General features: G+C 51.3%; 1 long non-coding RNA gene across 3 annotated transcripts in view; it reads right to left on the reverse strand.

Annotated features, from left to right (window-relative positions):
- The window catches only part of LOC116578389, an 85184-nt gene extending 74926 nt beyond the window's left edge, over nucleotides 1-10258 (reverse strand). For 2 of the 3 annotated variants that reach the window (XR_004280856.1, XR_004280858.1), the window contains exons 1-3: nucleotides 10179-10248; nucleotides 7338-7624; nucleotides 5244-5370 (exon numbers count right to left, since the gene is read on the reverse strand). This is a non-coding gene — a long non-coding RNA (uncharacterized LOC116578389). Of the gene's footprint in view, nucleotides 1-5243; nucleotides 5371-7337; nucleotides 7625-10178 lie in introns of all 3 variants that reach the window. The other variant, XR_004280857.1, reaches the window with a different exon arrangement.
- Nucleotides 10259-15392: the final 5134 nt, after the last annotated feature.

Consider the following 15392-nt stretch of genomic DNA (forward strand, 5'->3'; position numbering starts at 1 on the left):
GCTCTTACTGGCCTTCTCTGAGTCTTATCTGAAAAACGGAAGGGTTGCATGAGATGTCCCCAAAGTCCTTTCTGGCTCTGGCATCCTGAGGCCCTCACCACTAAGCACCCCCTTCCCCTCTCACCACAAAGGAGAGCTGAGAAGGAGAGGAGAAAACAGCTGGCCTGGCCTGGACTGACCCCCGGGCATTAGCCACACAGTGCTTGGGGTCATGTGAGGGACACAGGGCTGCGCCTCTCCTCCAAGCCACCCAGGGAGCAAGGTGGTCTGTGGGAGAGGAAAGTTAAACCACACTGGTTCAAATTCCAAAAAGCCAGCTGGATATTTACAGCTGAGAGTTAGCTTAAAGGAAGGAACCGTGCTTATTTTGGGGTTATGCAAATTGACTGCTGCAAAGACTTCCAGGAAAACTGATTATCCAACTGTGTGAAGAAACAGGATTAAGAATGAGAAGAGAGAAGACTCCATGTTCTGCAATTCTCATCCATCCCTCAGAAACGGGGTCCTCTATGCCTTCCTCAGCCCTGCAGAGCAGACGAGTTCTTCCCGCATCACAGAGACAGCAAACAGGCCAGGAAGGCTTGGGAAACTGCTCAGGGTCACACAGCAAGTTGGAGGCAGAGCCAGGTGTGACCTGCCCTCCGTCTCCAAGGAAGCCACCTTATCTCCCCAGCCCAGGCTGCTTAGTGGGGTTCTAGGAGCTGCTGTATGCAATTCCCTTAAGAAGGGAGTGGTGTGCAGCCTCCAAGATGGCCCCCATTAGCCTCAACTCCTGGATCATGCCTTAGGATAATCCTCTCCCACATGGCGTAGCCAAGGGGCTATGGCAAAATGATGGCATGTGACCTCAAGGCTAGGTCGTTGAAGACATCGCCATTGCCACTGCCATTTTTTCTCTCTTTCTCACGTTGGGGACAGCCCACCACCATATTGTGAAGACCTTAAGCAGCCCTAGAGGGGTCCACCAGCACACACCAGCCAGACATGTGAGAGAGCCATCTCGGAAAGAAGCATCTTGGGGTGGGCTCTCCAGCCCCGGCCCAGCCCTCAGATGACTGTGGCCCTGGGCCAGCATCTTGACCATAACTTCAAGAGAAACCCAGAGCCAGAGTTTCCCAGCTAGGCTTTTGCCAAATGTCTAACCCACAGAAAGCATGAGACAATAATGTTGCTTGTCACTTTAAGCCACTGAGTTTTGGGGTAATTTGTTATGCATCAACAGCTAACTGCTATAAGAAGGAACAGGCCAGAGCAGCAGGGACCCTCTACCCCACGGCTTGGCTTTCTATGCATGGGCCTCCATGACTTGCAGGAGCCCAGGAGCCTGGGCTGGGCAGGCTGGGCTGGGAAAACAGGTTCTTAGGGCTGGCTTCAAGCAAGGAGATAGCAGTAGCTTCAGCTATGTGACACCAGGACCTGCTCAGCCATTCCCTAAGGCCCTGTTGCCGGAAGATCAAATCCTCGTGGCTTAGCAAAGCACACAGGCCCTCCACAATGTGGCCAGGATCTGCCTCAGTGGTCTCAACCTCTCCCACCAAGCCCTCCAGCCACATTCCCACTCCACCCCACCCCACAGAGCCCCACTGTCCCCGCACATGGGGCCTCTCACCGTTCCCTAGACAAGAAAAGCCCTCCTGGGACTCTACACCTTTGCATGTGTCGGGAATATGCCCGTCCCTTCAGTCACTCGGCAAGTTCCTGCTTGAAACCTCAGCATAATGCCTGTCCCTCTGGGATGCACCCAGCTGCCTCAGGCAAGCAGCTCAGGCTGTCTGGCCTGGCACCCACAGCACCCAGTGACTTGTGCCTTCACCTCCACGTCTCCCCTGCAGACTGTGCTTTTGGAGGGCAGGGCCATATCTTCCTCATCCACAGCCTTTGTCACATGGCACTGGGCCTGGCATGCCCTCCTGCCCCAAGAAACTGTTTTGTCAAATTGATGAATGAATAAATGCATAAATGTGGCTTTAAGCAATGCGCTCTTGCTTTCTGGGGCTCAGTTACATACCTCTAAGATAGGAACCATCACCACCATCATCATCACCATCACCCATTCCTCGCTTACTCTGCAGCCCCTCAAGGCAATCTAGGTGGACAAAAGATGCCAACTATGAAGTGTGGCACAGCCATGGGAGGGCTCTCCCGAACTCCGCTAGGACCTAGCATCACCACCATGCAGCATGGCTGCCCTCTCCCTGAGCCGGGCTTCAGGAACTTCTCAGGACCTTCTGGAGAAAGGCAGAGCACTGGCCCCCTCCTGCTCCCTTTCTCTCTCTGCCTCCCTGGAGCAATTCGGGCCCCCTGCGCCACGCCCACCTTCCCCAGTAGTGTGGAGAGGCCCCTCCGGCCACAATCCTCTCCCCTCCTTCCTTCTTCTCCTCTCTCTTCAACAAGCAAACTTGAGAAATGGTAAATGTTTTCCCATTATTCAAATGGCATGGAAATTACCTACTTGGCATTCCTCTTTGACATGGAGACTTTAATTAGCCACTGGCTCCCCAGTCCCCCGGTATTTCTCCCTGCTCTGCGGCTCCCTCACTTCCTCACCCCCTCCTTCCATTAGCATCCTAATCAGGGATGCCCAGGCTTGGAGGCAAGAGAGAGTGAGGGGGTGGTGGTTTCCAGAAAGAACCCATCCGTGGCTGGAGGGGAGCCTGGATTCTGGTCCCTGCTCCTATCACCAACTCTCTGGTGACCTTGGTCTTCTGTAGGTCACACACAAGTTGGGGGCAGAGCTGGACTCAGATCAGGGCTTTGGCCCCAGTCCAGATGTCCGTCCTCAATCCCACAAAGTATCAAAGTAATCCCCCTTTCACAGACACCCCTCCTAGATCCTCAAGGCCTTGGGTCCTACCCTAATCCGGCTTCCCTCATCTGAGAGTTTAGCTGCTCCCTTGCCTGTTATTTTGGGGTTCCCACACCCTGGTGCCTGCAGGGACGTGATGGGGTACAGCACCTGATCTGTGGGATCAGCTTGCGGCCTGGTAGGACTCAGGTGTGTGCCCTGTAGATGCTCAGTGCAAATTACCAGGTCTTTATCAGCCCCTGCCTGGTGCCCGCAGGCAGGCCATCCCTGCGGGAGGATGAGACAACCCGCACTGGGTGTCATCAGTCTGCGGTGGTATGAGCCACTATTCTGGCTCTCAAGGAAGCCAACCTCATGGAGAAGACTGTCAAACAGGATGGCACCAAGAACCAGAGAGAAGGCATAGATTCTGGACAAGTCACTCTAGCTCCGGAGTGTACTGGTGAAGAGAACACTGGCTGCTCTCGCAGGTGAACCCTGAAATCTCAGCCAAGTGATGTCTTGTTCGCACAAAGGCCAAAGCAGGGCTGGACGGGGGAGGGTGCCGTGCACCACGTCCCCCATCGTCATCGACAGCGCAGGCCGAGAGGGGCTCTACCATCCTCCCAGGCTGCCCTGGGCCTGGATTTCCAACTGGCAGGTGGGGAAGAGAGGGTGGGGAAGATACATCCGTGTGGTAACCATCTTGGCCCAGAAACAGTACACGTGCCTTCAGCTCACGCTGCCTCTGGGAGAAGCAAACAGGGCGATGCTCCCCTGTGGGGCAGCTGCTCTCCCCACTCACCCCACCCTGAAAGGAAGCATAGCGATCTGTCTCTGCCACATGAAGTCTCAGTTTTACTGTCTAAAAAGTGTGGGCAAAGGGGGTTGACAACCAGGGCTGAAAAGGACCCTCTGAGTTCACGCAATCCAATCACCAGCTCTCCCCACATTTTCCAAGTGAGTAAAGATGTCCAGAGAGTTAAGTGACTTCCCATGACCTCAGTGGCACCCTCAAAAATTGAGGTCTCTGGACCCTCAGACCAAGGACGGAAGTCAGGGCTACCATTCACAGAGCACCTGCCTCCCGCAGAGCACAGGCTCCCGACACACATTGCCTCTGATTCTCACACAACCTGTGAAGCAGGCACCACCGTCTCTAACTTACAGATGAGGACATTCGGGTTCATGGACAGCAAGCCCAAACCAAGAGTCAACGCTGTTCTAGGCTGCCTCCGCATTCACTCCGCCACCTTCTTCCCAAACAGCTAATGCTGAACCAAGCCCCTGGCCTCTCCACGTCCTGTCCCCTATTGCCCACTCACTCCTGACACCCCGCACAGGAGTCACACCACATGCAGTTATCATTATCCAAAATCAGGCGCGGTCTAGAGAGGCCAAGCCACTGCTCCAGGTCCTGCAGCAAGGGAGAGGCTCTAAAAATCTGGATGGAGTTTAGGTGTCACTTCCCAGGTGGGGGTCCAGAGCTGTTATGGTGCCTCTGGGGTCAGGGACATCAGCTCCATCTGCCTTGTGGCTTCACGACCTCTCTGACGTCTACCCTGTGGCCCAGTGTGGCTGCGCTGGTGCTAGTCATGACAGCTGCATGGCAGCCAGCAAGACAGAAGAAACTGGGAGGGAGAATGTCACCCTCCCTTTAAGGACACTTCCCGGAAGGATTACAAACCATTTCTGCTTCTAGCCCATTGTCCCTAAGTTGGTCATAAGACCATACCTACTCACAACGGACGCTAGGAACAGCAGTCTTTACTCTGGGAGGCTCTGGGCAGGGTTCTTACAGAGGAAGAGGAGAGAAGGTATATAGGAGGCCTGTGCCAGGAACCAGTCAGGCCCAGCTCCCAGTCCAAGTAACAAGCCTGTGACCACACTGCCAAGGTGACGGACACTAGGACTGCAGGCTTGGTTCAGTCACAGGATAAGAAATCATGGGTCCCCTGCTGACTCCCTTCCTCTCCGGGGGGCCCTGGCTGCTGTTTCTGGCTGGGAGAACTCAGCACCGGGGAGCTAATCCGTAAGAAGGATGATCTGGCTTCCACCTGCGGTGCTGATCTAGCTGTGTGCTGGGAATGCCCAGGTACCCTCATCGGGAAGGGCAGAGTAAAGAGTAACCGCCCCCCACAAACACACACATATTCCCTCTCAAAACCTCCTCTGCAAAGAGGGAAAAGAATGGCATCCAAGGCCCCTCCTCTCACTGTCCCCGGTGCCACACTGCAACGGGTCATTTTGTGGGTTCACCTCACTGAGCCACAAGGTTCCCACACATTTGGTCACATATTCTCTGGGATGTGTCTGTGATGCTGTTTTGGGATGAGACTGACTCTTGAACTGGTAGGCTGAGCAGAGCAGAGTGCTCTCTCCAATGTGGGCAAACCTTGAGCAATCAGAGGAAGATCTGAATAGAACAAAAAGTTGAGTGACAGGGTACTCCTCCTACCTGACTGACTGGGCTGGGAGATAGGTCTTTCCGGGACTTCGGACTCAAAATATGGGCTTCTCTGGGGTCTTGAGCCTGGCAGCTTTCAGACATCAGCTCATCTGGTCCTCCGGTCTTTGGACCTGAGCTGGAACGACATAACTGGCTCTCCTGAGTCCAGCTCTCTGACTGCAGATCTGGTGACTTCTCAGCCTCCATAAGCACATGAGCCATTTCTTACAATCAATCAATACAATATACTTATGTTTTCTCTGTTCTGTTGGTTCTATTGTTCTGGAGAACCCTGAATAATACACATACCTACATGAGAACCAGAGTCGGAGCTCACTGTGCCAGCCCTGGGCTCTACCCTTCTCAGTTGGGAGGCTTACTTGGCTTCCTCAGCTATAAAATGAAGCCATTATAACTGTCTCAAGGGACTGGTAGGAATATTGGATTAAATGAGACTATCTAAGTAGAAAATCTGGCATATAGTAGATGTTCAATTAATCTTAGTTTCCCTGCCCTTCCTCTATCCCCACCCAGGATAAAGCCCAATGAATGGCCAAGAAGAGCAGTGGTTATATAGTCTTCTGGCAGTAGAAGTTAGCTGGGATTCATGTATTTAGAGCAAGTAGCACACGAGGATGTAAAAATACCCTTCTTACATGAACCTAGGGTTTATACATTTCCGGGATGTCCCTCCCTCTTATTTTGCCCTTCGAGGCCTTCCTCCCATCTTCGTTCTTGCTCACCCAGAAGCGTGGCAGGGGTGGGCTCGGCCAGGGACTACCAGGACTGTATAACCCGCCCACCACCTACATGCCCAGGTGTGAGAGTGCGCTCTACCCATACAGTGGACCAGGGTCTCTACCCTCTAACCTCTGGGTGGAGGGAACTGGGGTGAGAGGGAGGGAGGCCCCATCAGGGCATGTTGACAAGCAGGCCTTTGACCCATCTTAATAAAGACAGATGGTGCTCTGAAGGCCTTTCCAGTGTTAAAACATTTCTGCCCCCTCTCTGCACAGAGCACCTCGTGAGAGCTTGGGTCCTGCTTCTGTCACCAACTGGAAATGAAGTGGAAATGAAGCTGGACTCCATTCCCTCATTGGTGACACAAGCAGGGATTAGACGACCTTCACAGTCCCCTCCACCTGATGATTTGGAGATGCAAGTTGTGGATACAAGTCCCCTTTGTCACACCAGCACTCAAATCCCCTTCCCTTTAGCACCTGACCTCCCTGTGAGGAAACCTCCCACTGTATGTAGCAGGGTCAGAGGTCACTTCTGGTGGAGCATCCTGACCAGGCTGCAGCGTGTCCTCTTCCTACTTCCTTTTCAGCAGCAGCCCCTGGGCTCCTGCTGTCCCAAGACTAGGCTCCCTCCCCCAAGTTAGCTCCACGAACCTTAAATTGAATCCCCTTTTTGCTAAGTTATGCAGAATTGGTTTCCATTGCTGCAGACACCCTAACAGGTACGTAAACCATGCCCATGCCCTAAACAAAGAAGCCCCCAATCTTTAAGATGACACGCTGGCCCTGTTGCTCATCCTCGGGTCTTCTGTCCCTGTCCCTTTTCATTATCAGTTACTGATGTCTCTTCTTTCTCTTCCCCTTTTTAAGGATGGAAAAGAAGGAGGTGGTAAATCCAGGATTAACAAAACTACAAAGAAATACAAGCTTAAGTGGCTCTCCTCCAAAGAAGAAATCACAACCAATCGAACTATACTGCTTTGAGTTAGACAGCGTTCCCTTAACCCTTTGCTGCTGAGCACGTGCCAGGCACCAGGCACCGTGCTAGGCACAGGAACACACGTGATTTAAGATATACCTTCTCTGTAGCAGCTCCCGGTCCAGGCTCCGTTGCTGATTAAAATCCAGTTACTCAGCAGCACAGTACCTTCCCGTTTTACGAGATTGTGTATATGTGGATTTGACACCCTGATGAAGATATTAATATAGTCTCACTTCATATGCAAAATTTTAAATAATGTCTATCCCAAATATTTATTAAGCATGAAGACTGTGGAAGCTGGCAGGCCCAGTGAATTGTGAACCGTGTTTGCGTGCTCACCACACAGCAATGCCACGTTAGCTGATAAGCAGAAACACCTACCGGCATGTCAGGGATTGTCTTAAATTAGGCAAGTTTCTGAATTATACAAGGCCTTCTGCAGCGGGTGTCTCACAGGCAACACAACAGGTCTGGTGTTCAGAGTTGCGGCTGCAGAATCTGAGTGTGGGGGTGTTGCTACTGGTTCTGCCACTGTATGATCCTGGATGAGGCACAGATGAAGCCTCTGCCTCAGTTTCCTCATACGTACAATCTCGATAACAGCGCCTCCCTCTAAGGGGTTTATGAGGATTACAGGCATTCTTCCATGTGATGTTCTTGGCAAGTTCCTGCAGCGGGGGTGTTTGCAGTGAGCTGGTAGGAAGGGGTCCTGGACACACACTGTTAAGCAGGAGCTGCTGCCCAGAGGGTCCCCAGAATCGCATGGCTATTAGAGAACTTCACAAAAACAGAGTCCTCCCACCCCAGTGACACCACGAGCTTTCTCTGCTTGAGGGCTATGGCACCATCCAGACACTTGACCCTGACAGTCTTTGTGCTCACACTTCTGGAAACTCACAGTCACTCGGGATTATTGTAAAGCCGACCTGGCACTAATAGGGCTGCACTGTCATCCAGAGGAGAAAGCAGAGTAGGGACCCAGGTAGCCTAGCCAGACCCTGGCCAGCACCTCAGTGTTCCAGAAGGCTGCCTTTCCAAAGTGCCCCATCACAGTTAACATGTTCTAAGCTGATCTAATGGGATCATTACTACCCTGGAGCTTACCCTGGGGAGGCACAAGGGAGGCCCACTTAACCCAGCCTGGAGGAGCCAGGAGGCCACCCCAGAGGCCAAAGGCAGATGCTGCGCTCCAGGTGATGGGAGTAAACCCAAGGAGCCAGGTGATGGGGTGGGGGCAGAGGAGCAGCTGCTCAGGCAACAGGAACAGCTTGCACAAAGGTACGGAAAAGAGAGAGAACCTGGCATATTCAAGCAATTGCCACTAGCTTCATATAAAGTAAGAAGAGCGTCAACCAGGATGTAACCCACTCACTTCCAGATGAAATGGTTTCTGGGGCAAGTGAGTGAGGCTCAGAGAGACCCTCTCAGAGGGGTTCATGACCCTCTTTGTGCTCTGGAAGCCTCTGACAGTGTGTGGAAGCCTACGGGATGTCGCCTTTAAAAACACAAAATAAAGTATGTACAACTGCAAAGGGAACCAATTATAGCAAAGTAGTTACTATCGAGACTTTTTTAAAAAATACATATCTGTTCTGGGAATACAACACACAGCAGAGGGAACACAGTTAATAATATCTAACAGCTTTGCATGTGACAGGTGGTCGCTAGATTTCTCGTGGCGATCACTCCTAATAGAAATGTTGAATCCTTGTGTTGTACACCTGAAACTAATACAGTATTGCAAGTCAACTACACTTCAAAACATTTAAATAAACAAATAAATATATGTGTGTTCAGTGTAATATATGTACCTCTTTAACAATGTATTAAATGACAAGATCTAGTGGCAGGAAGTAATGCTGAGCAAACGTTTTTCAAGACAGTAAATATAATATGAAAATGCCTGTGATTTCTTTCGGTGACAAATCCCAAGTCTTGCTCATTCTGCTTACAGCAGTTTGCCCCCTGCATTCATACTAAAGGGAAAGACTCGATTGCAAGACTCGATTGCATGACTTTTTCACCTCCAAGTTCACGGACCTGCAGAATTCCCTCCACACCTCCTGGGATCTCCAAGACACGAGGAGAGAAGCCTCCACCTTACACAAAGAATCTGCTTTGTTCTTGGGGAACAGCAATGAAGAGCGCGGACACCAGGCTGCTGAGCCCTGAGCAAGAAACCCCGCTGTCTGGCCTCTCAGTTTCCTGTGAGAATGGAATGAGGGACACACGTAAACTAGTCAGAACCGTCCCTGGCACGTAGGAGGTGGTCAGTCATTGAGAGCGCCATTCTTCTTCTCAGCCCCAAAGACAATGGAAAGAGAGACCCGCGGATGGGGGCATTATTGACTGCCTGAAGTCATGTTAATAAGCACACGAAGCACAATTAGCAGAGTTATTTCAATTCTGAGGTTTGCTTGACTATAAAAGCCTCCCATTTGTCCTTCCCCGAGTTCTCGGCTAATTACAGCTGCCGCCGTCCATCGCAGCTGCCTCCCGACGCCCATGTTGGCTGCATCTAAAGTGGCTGTTAAGGAGGCATAATGGTGCGCGCTGACTAATTGGCCCTCGTGCCCTGGATGGATGGAGTCAGAGGCTAGAGACTGGCCAGGACCGCGCCCCAGCACCCCGAGCTGCGCAGCCCCAGAGAACTCCCAGGCCTCCACCTGCCCTCCGAAGCGCCCCACCAGACCGGGCCATGACAGAGCGCAGGGATAGGATGCTGAGCTAGTCATCCGGGGACCCTGGCTGGGGCGAGCCCTGCCAAGAGGCTGTGGGCAGAAAGATATCTATCACTTCCATGACAAAGCACCAAAGACCAAGGACGGGACTGCCCCCGGGGTGGTTTCTCCCACGCTGTGGCCAAGACCACCACGTGGTGAGATGGCGGAATTCAGCTGAGACAGGAGCAGCCCAGACTGTCAAACTGCCACTCGGAGGCCATGCCCAATGGACTTTGCAAGGGAAGAGGGACGCCTTCGACGTAGTATTACGTCATGAGGATCTGCAGGCTACTGTTACCATAGCATAACCTAGCTTTTCTTGCCTCCTGAGGTTATTGTCCCCCAAGAAGTCAAATGATGATTTTCCTAAATAAAGGATTTGGAGGTAATTGCCTCCTACTGCTAATAAGAGAAGAACGATACTATGGCAAGAGAGAGAGGCCTTCCTAACAAAGAGGGTGGTTCAGCGATATGAGTGCTCCCCACAAGGCAACCCCACCGTGCTCCCCAGAACCCCTCAAATGATGAGCTCAAAACCAAGATTCGAGCACTGCAATCTGTAAGCAGCCCCAAGGGTGGGGACCAGGGTAAAGAGTGAGGGACCAGACATTCTCAGGTACCAGTGGGGAGTGGTCCCTTGTGACATTACAAAGGAAAAACTGGGTCTAGTGATAGAAGAATCATGGTATGGATTTCAGAGTCAAGAAGAAAGTGTTTGTGTGTGGGTTTTACTCTGGGGTTCCCTCTATCCCGAGGATATCAAAGAAGAATTAAGTACCATTGGGTTTTCCTCCTTCCCAGCAGCAGACCTTCAGCCCAGGCTTCTCTTTCCCTTCTCCTGGAGGGGACTCCAGGATATGACAAAGAAATGGATCCTTTCTCATTGCTACAGAGTGAAAGAATCCTAAAGAACTTGTGACTCATTAAAAAAAAAAGAAAGAAGGAAAGAAAGAAAGAAAATCACGAACTTCCTGATGGAGGAAATAATTCTGGATTATCCCAATCCAAAAATCAAAGACCTAGTATCAATCACAGAGTCTACAGTAGCAGCACAGAATTCTAGAGTCATAGGAATCTGAAACCCATGGAACAGTCCTGGAAAAAAAATAAAACAAACAAACAACAACAACAACAACAAACAAAAAACAAAAAAGCAGGAGAGCAGGGTCACTCACCTGCTTGGCCAGAAAGGCCTACCCTACACCGGGGCCATTGGCCCATTCGTTCCTGGGGACACCCGGGTGAGCAGGCCCCCAGCATCTCGTCTCCCAGTGTGTGTGCTTCGTGCCCACCACAGACTTGGGAGCAAGCTATCCCCATGCAGCAAATAAGTAAATAAATAAATAAATAGCAAGCGTGACTTTGTGTTTGAAGGACGAATGCCAAGGCCCCTCTGCGGCGCCTTCTCCTGAACCTCCGTATATCACCTCCACACGACCAGGTTGTCAGGCCTGCCACCCCGAGCTCTGCTTGGCTATGATAAACACAAGACAACACATTTCCTACACCCTCAGGCCCTGCAATCAGGGAGAGGGAGGGGTGAAGAAATCTATCCAAGCCATTCCAGGATTTATGTTTGAAACCATTTTCCTTTGTCGGGGGAGAAAATGAGCAGATGTTCCTAAAGGTGAACCCTGTAAATCAGTGCAGATGTGTTGGGGCCTCGTGCCTTTTTTTGGCAACTCAGCTGGGTTTGGCTTTTGCACCAATACCTGAGCATGCACACTGACAGGCACCATCTCACCACCTTCCTCTGACTCCCCTACCTCTTCCCTCACTCTGAATCAGCCTCAACCCCTTCTCCAGGAAGCCCTCCCCGATTATGCTTGTCGCTTTCCCAGCCCTCCAACCCAAGCTCTGGCCCCTTCTTAGCCCCCAAAGAGTTTAAGTCATTCTGTAACTATTCATCACTTTTCGGTCCATGAACACTGGCCCAGAAACTCCTAGACAGTACCAACTGCCTCCGCCATCAGACTAGGAGCTCCCCCAGGGCAGGATATGTCTCCCGCATCAATCCAGGCACTACTAAGAACAGAAAACATGCTTCCCTACCTTTATCCCTCTGGCAGGTCAATTCACCCTGCTTTAGCTGGGGAAGCGCCCTGATTCCACCTTCTGAAGCAAGAGGAGATATTATGAAGTCTGAAAGTACACACCAAATGTCTGTACATATTTGCAATTTCAGGGAAAAGAGTACATAGCCTTCAAGAGATCCTCAGATGGATCTGTTCAGAGCCAGGATGAGGCCTCTGGAAGCACCAAGCTCTGGAAAAACCATGGTACAGCCCTACCTGCACCCATCATAGGGGATGCAACTGAAAACAGCACTGAACTCTCAGACGCAGCTTCTGTGATGCACACACTTATCAGAGCTAAGTGTCTGGTTTGTACTGACACCCTTAGTGCATGCTAAGTTTCCTTATGGGGGACCCTGCACTCAGCCTGCCACATAGGAAAGGTTGAAGGTTGTGGCTCCCACAGTGGACACGGAGAAACAGAACACACTCCCCTTCCACCCCAGCCCAGGAAACAGGCAGGCAAGTAGGGAATTAAGCTCAGTCTGTCCCTTTGAGAGCATCCAGGGGCTCAGTCATTTAGGTGTCTGACTCAGTTTGTGTGAGGTCACAATCTTGGGTTCGTGGGATGGGTTCCAGCTCCACACTCAGGACAGAGTCTGCCTGTCCCTCTCTCTCTGCTCCTTCCCTGCTGCACTCTTCTCTCTCTCTCTCTCTCTCTCTCAAATAAATAATCAAATAAAATCTTTTTTAAAAATCTGTCCCTTTGGGAACCTCTGCTTCCACCACCTGGAAAGGGATAAAGGAGATAGGGCCATTTTTATGTTTTCTGAGCTGGAACAAGACACAGAAGATGTAACCCTATAATATCAAATGGCCCCACTGAGCACCCTCCTCCCCCAAACACCAATCCCTCCCTCCCCCCTGCTCAATCTCCAGCTCTCTGAACCTGGAAAGGCCCCAAAGTACTTCAGTGAAAGGACTTAGGCACTTCCAAGACATCACCTACCACCTACCATCACCTTCCAAGACATCACCTACCACAAGCCATCAGCCTCAAATGTGGTGGCCCCCCAGAGACCCTGAACTCATTTTAATGCATAGCCCCACCAACCATACCCTGTGCACAGCTCTGGAAGCCAAGTTCCCCAAAGGAAGGGGACAAGGTTAAGGCTAAGTGCCCTCCCAGGGCTTAGAAACCACCAAGAGACCCACAGAGGATGTTGGATGAAGACATATCAGGAGCTCCAGATTGGGAGTTGGGAAAACAGGGTACAGATCCCAATTTAGTCACCCCTGCACTCACTATTCAAACCTGGATAAGCCACTGCCCCTCTGTCCCCCACTGTCTCCGTCTATAAAGGGAGGGACTGGATCACGTGAGTGCTAATCACAGCTGTGTGTCTTTGTTGGGGGTCTATAACACAGAGAGGGTCCGGGCTTGGAGGAGTCATCACAGGAGCATTTTATCCACCTCAGGATATTAGTCTGGTCTTCCCAAGGCCCCAGGACAGGAGCCACAGGCTCCCCAAACTGGGCATTTGCGTTAGGGAGGAGTTTTTAATTGTGTGGGAGAATGAGCAGCAGCCTGGCCCCTAGGGGGAGCTCGGGCAGAGAGTAGGAGCAAAGGGGATTAAACTCTTAGATTCCCGTCTCTGTTAGGGGAGGGTATGGCTGGTGAAAACTTGAGCAGGGTGTAGACAGGGCCCTGGGAACCTGGCAGTTGTGATTTTCTTTGAGCCCTCAGGGCTCATCCTGTGGAGAAGGAAGGGAAGTGCCAAAAAGCGAAAAGGATGTAAGAAGAAACTAAGGCTTGCTGAGGTTTTGCTAGGCACACAAATCACGGCACTTAATCCCCACAGCCCTATGAAGTCGTACTATTGCTAGCCCCATTTTACAGATGAGAAAACTGAGGTTCAGGGAGTTCAAATGACCTGTTTAAGATCACATAGCGAGGAAATGGCAGAAAGACTCAAAACTCCAAAGTACAGGTTCTTTCCATGGAATAGTCCACAGAGGACGGTGGTTAGAGAGCTCAGAATACAGCCTCACCATGCTTCCCTTCAATGCACTAGGTGGGCAGTCACTGCCCACGGTATGTGGAGACAGGCCCCTGTCCCTCTCCCCCGCCACACCTGTCCTGCTCCCAGGAGGTTCACGTAGCCTAGCCACGGCTGTGTCCCTCTGGCTCTGAGCCAGACACCTGGGAGGTCAACGATCAGACACTCATGTCCTCTCTGGGCACTTCAGTCACCTCTGGACTAGGCAGCAGTGTCTCCCTGCCATCCCATTTCTACCATGCTGCGCTGTGCCCACAGGCCTGCTGGGCTCCCAACCCCCTAGCTGCCTGACCCATGACCACCCCACATAATAAAGTGCGCAGGCTGATCCCATCCCCTAATGACAGACCTCAGGTGCCAAGGGACAGATGCAGGGGTGGAAAAGGGGGCCAGGGAGCTGGAACCAGGGGAAGGGACAAGGGCTCCATCCCATTCCCATACCTGCAGAGGACTGGTGGGGAGGGGAAGACTACAGATTTAAGGATTGGGGAATAAGGAGATAGATACTGGGACAGGAAGGGGCACCTAACCTCCTGGGACCACAGAGTCAGGCTCTTAGAAGGAGCTCTCCAGTCACCCAAGCCATCAGACCAAATACTCCTAAATAGAGTAAACAACTAACCACTGCTGAAAAGAGATAAGATCCATGGTGCAGAGGCCAGCCAGGAAGAGGAGAATGAGTAGAAAGCAGGATCTCTGAGCCCCACGACCAGCTTGCTGTGTGATCCTGGCAAGCCATGGTCCCTCCTGGTCTACACATTGAGATCTGCGTTCAAACTCACTTATTCATGGAGTGAGTGATACATGCTCTCTAGGTGCCAGGCCCTGTGTTAGGTCCTGCAAATGAAGAGCACAGGTTAAGACCAGGAGATGACTAAGAAAGACACAGTCTCTGCTCTCAGAGCACCTGCAGTCTATAGAGAAGTTAAGATTGATAATATTACCAACAGCTAACAGTTAGGGAATCCTAACTAGTATTATCCTCCTTTTATAGACAAAGAAACAGATTCAGAGAGGTTTAGTAATCTGCCCAAAGGTCACACAGCTAGTAAGTAGTGAGTCAGGATAAGAGTAAATACAAAATACTGTGAGTATTCTGGAGAAGGAAGGCTTCCTGGAGGAAGTGGCTTCAGACATGGGCCGTTGAAAGACAGGGACATGCAAACATTTAGGGAAGGGGGAATAAGTAATTCTATTAACTGAAAATTCCAAGAGCACTTGACTCCCACTCTCTGCCAAAACACCTACTAGGGCCCCCGAAGAGTGGCAGACTTCAGCACCACCCTCTGAACAGCAGCACTGATGGAAGGTGCAAGAAAGATGAGAGGCAAAGTGAGAGGGAGGAGGCAGGGAGAATAAAAACACTTCATCAAGCAGGCCTGGCTAAGCTCCTAGAAATAGGGCAAGACGGAAAGCTCAGGGGGGCAATGGGGCAACTGCCAACAGACCAGCAACAAGGCAGACTGCATATGTTGGGGGAGGGGGCAATCTCCACACTATCCCCAGCACCTTAGGTATTTAAACCCCAGCTGTGACCTGTGCATGCGTAGAACACTGTACAGCCGTAAACTGCAATGTGGGGAAGGATATTTATTGTCATAGAAGAATGTGCACATATATTTCAAGTGAAAAGGCAGG

This window comes from Mustela erminea, chromosome 18 (genome assembly GCF_009829155.1).
Source record: "Mustela erminea isolate mMusErm1 chromosome 18, mMusErm1.Pri, whole genome shotgun sequence".
Taxonomy (NCBI): Eukaryota; Metazoa; Chordata; class Mammalia; order Carnivora; family Mustelidae; genus Mustela; species Mustela erminea.